The sequence below is a fragment of the Balaenoptera musculus genome, chromosome 11, assembly GCF_009873245.2.
Source record: "Balaenoptera musculus isolate JJ_BM4_2016_0621 chromosome 11, mBalMus1.pri.v3, whole genome shotgun sequence".
In the NCBI taxonomy this organism is placed as follows: domain Eukaryota; kingdom Metazoa; phylum Chordata; class Mammalia; order Artiodactyla; family Balaenopteridae; genus Balaenoptera; species Balaenoptera musculus.
Window position 1 is genome coordinate 33,719,915 of NC_045795.1, and position 5,274 is coordinate 33,725,188.

At 43.3% G+C, this 5,274-nt stretch overlaps 1 non-coding gene across 1 annotated transcript; it reads right to left on the reverse strand.

The window, feature by feature from the left end:
* Positions 1 to 2,867: 2,867 nt before the first annotated feature.
* Positions 2,868 to 2,997, reverse strand: LOC118904599. Its single transcript, XR_005022050.1, has one exon. It is a non-coding gene; the product is annotated as a small nucleolar RNA SNORA33 (small nucleolar RNA).
* Between the last annotated feature and the right edge of the window lie 2,277 nt (positions 2,998 to 5,274).

The window sequence follows — 5,274 nt, forward strand, 5'->3', positions numbered from 1 at the left end:
CAAGGACACCAGCATATTGCCAGACTCTTAGAGGTGAGTGTCAATGGAATGGGGGCTTTGGCACCTTCCTGGGACTATGTACCCTCTCCAGGAAACTGTTAAAAGAAAAAAAGAGGCATATTACAATGTTTAAGAGTTTATTTGAACAAAAACAAATTTGAATTGGGCAGCATCCAATCTAGCAGATAAAGAAGAGCTCTGAGCTTTTCATAAAATGAAAGACTTTTATAGGGGAGTGGAAACAAGGAAGTTATACTGGCAAAAAAGCAGGTTGGTTATTGCAAAGTTGCTTTCCTTTAGGGGATGGCAGGGGTCTATCAGGCAGATAGCTTAACTAGGGCTGATCAGGTGATTCCTGATTGACTGGCTTAAGATTTCATTTCTGGGAGAGCTGAAACCGTAGATTAAGTTTTGGTTTGGTGACGTGGGGCTTAGCATAAGTGACTCCATTTTGGGTCTGTTGTCTTGTTTTTAACAGAGCTCATGTGAAATCATGGCTATTCTGACTCATCTTCATCCCCTCCATTTTCTAGAGAAAGAAACAGAGATTCAGAGAGGGGCAGTGACCTACCCAAGCCCACACAGGGAGAAACTAACCCAGGTCTTGGTTCCAAGCCTTGTTCACCCTGGACCCCTCCACTCACTGGGCTTATGTGCAGAGCCCTTCCCTGCTTCCAACAGCACCCAAGGGGCTCCCAGGCTTCTGGTTGGCCCACAAGAGAACTGAGGATCTGAAAGGGTGATGATGGAAAAACAGAGGGCAAAGTGGAGAAGGTGCCCCCCTAGAGATCAAAGGTGGGAATACAGGGCAGAGTTTTAGAGCTTGAAGGAAATGTAGGAAAAAATGTATATTCACATAATTTTATAATCTACAAGGCTTGTTCATTTGCACCGTTTATCTTAATCCTCACAACAGTGTAGAGGTAATATGCATCTCCCTACGGGTGAGGAAACAGGTCCAGAGAAGGTCAGTGACCTGCTGAAAGTGGCAGGTGGTTTTATTGGCGTCCGAGACTCCTGAGTTCCATCAGGATTTTCCATTGCGGCTCCCCCTGCAGTCAAAACAGGAAGCCAGGAGGGGGTCATGGTCTGCTGCAGAATGGCACACAGACGCAGAGGCAACCCCGTCCCCATCCAGTCGTATATCAGGTTGGTGGCCCCAGCCTCCTGGCGAGGAGGAAGGTTGCCCCTCACTGCTGCTGACCAGAAAGGGGTATCGGTGAGGATGCGTGTGCTTTGGGCCCAGGTGGGTCAGTTTCTCACCCGGATTCTTTCCTGTGTCCCCTCTGCTATCCACAGAGAAGAGGAGCTGACTTCCTTTAGGTCTGCAAGTTCACCGTCTGCCCACACATTATCTGTCCCTCCCGCTGAGATCAGCTCTTTTGTCTCTGCTGTGTCACAGTCCAGTCCTCTCTCTACTATACCTCACTCCCTCTAAAGCTCCGCATTTGTTCTGATGCTTCATGAAGAGGTGATCCTACTTAGTAATCCAAATAGCTTGGCAATGTGGATATTTTCAGTTCTGTTCTTAAGCAATGAGGAGATTGGAGGTAGAGACCATAAGAACCTAGACCAGGTTCACTTAGCCAGTAGGTGAGGAGGAAAGGGGTCCCTGTCATGTGGTGGCAAAAAGTTTGGCAGCGCTGCCACCTGCAGTAACGTGGAAAGTGGAAAATGTACCTAATGAACTGTGTGGTGTAGCTGAGATCTCCAGGCAAAGTGATGAGGGCGCTGCCTCGTTCTTCTTGTGGCTTATTATGAAATGTGAGAGGAGAGAGAGAAACTACAGGCAGGGCTATTAAATGTGAAGGGAGCTGGGACTTGATGGCTTTGAAAATTCTCAGCCTCTCCAGACAGTAAATGTTGCTAAAATCAAATCCAGAGCACTCTCAGGAAAATATGGTCTAAAGATGAAACCAAGGGTATGATTGTAAAATCCTCTGTGAAGACCTCAGAAAGATCAAAGATAGTGCCTCAGACCAAAGGCCCTTAATGAGTTTAAGGGCATGTGCCTCACAGATTCTTTCAATCAAACATGAGGTCTTCTAAGAAGCTTAAAGACAGTATGGAGGTTTCTAAAAAACTAAAAATAAAACTGCCATATGACCCAGCAATTCCACTCCTGGGTATATATCTGAAAAAAACAAAAACACTAATTCGAAAAGATACATGCACCCCAATGTTCATAGCAGCAGTATTTAGAATTGCCAAGATATGGAAGCAACCTAAGTGTCCATCAACAAATGGACAGATACATACATATATATACACATACATACAATGGGCTACTACTCAGCCATAAAAAAGAATGAATTTTACCATTTGCAACATGGATGGACTTGGAGGGCATTATGCTAAGTGAAATAAGTCAGACAGAGAAAGACAAATACTGTATAACATCACTTATATGTGGAATCTGAAAAACACAACAAACTAGTGAATATGACAAAAAAGCAAAGTCACAGATATAGAGAACAAACTAGTGGTTACCAGAGGGGAGAGGGAAGGGAGGAGGGGCAACATAGGGGTAGGGGAGTAAGAGGTACAAATTATTCTGTACAAAATAAGCTACAAGGATATTGCACAACATAGGGAATATAGCCAATATTTTATAATAACTATAAATGGAGTATAACCTTTAATATTGTGAATCACTATATTGTACACCTGTAACTTATATAATATTGTTCATCAACTATAGTTCAATTAAAAAAAGAAAGAAAAGCACTATTCCTCAGCAGCAGAAGCCCAAGGTACAGAAGAGATCTTATCTTGAAGAGATTTGCGGGGGGTGGCTTTTGTCTAATTGAGTAAATCCCAGTAAGATACACAGGAGACCCACACCTTTTTTTTTTTTTTTTTTTTTTTCTTATAGCCATTTTCAGGGACCCTAAAGACTTCAATGTCTATAAGGCTCGTAACATGGCTTTCCTCTTGCCAGCATTTTCTAAATTTCTGCAGAAACACATTCAGGTAAGCAGATTCATTGTCTGGCTTTTTTTTTTTTTTTTTTAAGAGGATGACTTTCACAGAACACTACCAGCTTGGACTGAAAGGCACGAGGGAGCATAACATTTAAAAAGGCCTTTGTGAAGATATACAGATTGCCAACAAACACATGAAAGGATGCTCAACATCACTAATCATTAGAGAAATGCAAATCAAAACTACAATGAGGTATCACCTCACACCAGTCAGAATGGCCATCATCAAAACATCTACAAACAGTAAATGCTGGAGAGGGTGTGGAGAAAAGGGAACCCTCTTGCACTGTTGGTGGGAATGTAAATTGATACAGCCACTATGGAGAACAGTATGGAAGTTCCTTAAAAAACTAAAAATAGAACTACCATACGACCCAGCAATCCCACTACTGGGCATATACCCTGAGAAAACCATAATTCAAAAAGAGTCATGTACCACAATGTTCATTGCAGCTCTATTTACAATAGCCAGGACATAGAAGCAACCTAAGTGTCCATTGACAGATGAATGGATAAAGAAGATGTGGCACATATATACAATGGAATATTACTCAGCCATAAAAAGAAACGAAATTGAGTTATTTGTAGTGAGGTGGAAGGACCTAGAGTCTGTCGTACAGAGTGAAGTAAGTCAGAAAGAGAAAAACAAATACCATATGCTAACACATATATACAGAATCTAAAAAAAAAATAATGGTTCTGAAGAACCTAGTGGCAGGACAGGAATAAAGACGCAGACGTACAGAATGGACTTGAGGACATGGGGAGGGGGAAGGGTAAGCTGGGATGAAGTGAGAGAGTGGCATGGACATATATACACTACCAAATGTAAAACAGATAGCTAGTGGGAAACAGCCGCATAGCACAGGGAGATCAGCTTGTGCTTTGTGACCATCTAGAGGGGTGGGATAGGGAGGGTGGGAGGGAGGCACAAGAGAGAGGAGATATGGGGATATATGTAAATGTATAGCTGATTCACTATGTTATAAAGCAGAAACGAACACACCATTGCAAAGCAATTATAGTCCAATAAAGATGTTAAAAAAAATAATAAATAAATAAAAATAAAATAAAATAAAAAGGCCTTTGTATCCCCCAAAGAGAGGCAGGAAGCAGGCTGAGAAAGCTATGAAAGTGTAAGCATGGGCTGCCTTTCATGGAAAGTGGGCAGAATCAGAACCCGGAGGGAGGAGCCAAGAGCCATGGGAAATTAATCCCAGGTAGGAGCAGGGCAGAGTCCTCATCAAGGAATTGCCAACATTTGCCAAGCTGAATTTTAGCTTTTCTATGGATCCGTGACTCCTTTTAGCCCTTATTTCCTGCTCTTTTGAACAGGTACGTCTATCAGGGTTATCCCATGCCGGTACCACCTTTGTCTGTTGGGTGTGTGTCTGATACCTTGTCTCTCTAGCTCACAGGTCTGCATGTCGAGAACTGTACCTGAGGAGCCTCATCCACACCTGGGCTGGATTCAAATGACAATTTCCTGGACCTCATGCTGATGCCATAAAGGGATGAAACTTTTGGAGGCCTTTCGAGTAGATGAGCATATTTTGCATGTGGGAGAAATGTAAATAATTTGTGGCCAGAGTATGTACTTTGGTAGTTTTAGAGCATGTCCACAAATTCTTTGATATACCTAGCCGAACCCCTCTCCCTCTGAGTGTGAGCTGGACCCAGGGACCAGCTTCTGAGGAATAGAATACAGCAGAGGTAGTGGTGTGTGACTGCAGAGACTACGCTGGAAAAGGCACCGTGACTTCCTCTTCACCCTCTCTGGGATCAGCCACTCTGGGCAAGGAGCCGAGACCTTGTTCCAGCTATCGTGTGGGTGAGCTGCCCCGGAAGAGGTCCTCCGGGCACTGCCAAGCTTTCAGGTGACTGCAGCTCTTGTTGACACCCTGACTGCAACCACAGGAGAGATTCTGAACTGGGAACACCCAGTTAAGATATTCCCAAATTCCACACTCCTCCAGCGCACTCCGTGAGATAATACATATGTCATTTATTGTTTTAAGCTTCTAAATTTGGGGACAACTTATTATGCAGCATCAAATGAGTTAGAAGGAAAACCACGAGTCTTTCCTTTCCTTTCCTTTGCTTTCCTTTTTGCTTTCCTTTCCTTTGCCTTCCTTTGCTTTGCTTTGCATTGCTTTGCTTTGCTTTGCTTTGCTTTGCTTTGCTTTGCTTTGCTTTGCGTTGCGTTGCGTTGCGTTGCGTTGCTTTGCTTTGCTTTGCTTTGCTTTGCTTTGCTTTGCTTTGCTTTCCTTTCCTTTCCTTTCCTTTCCTT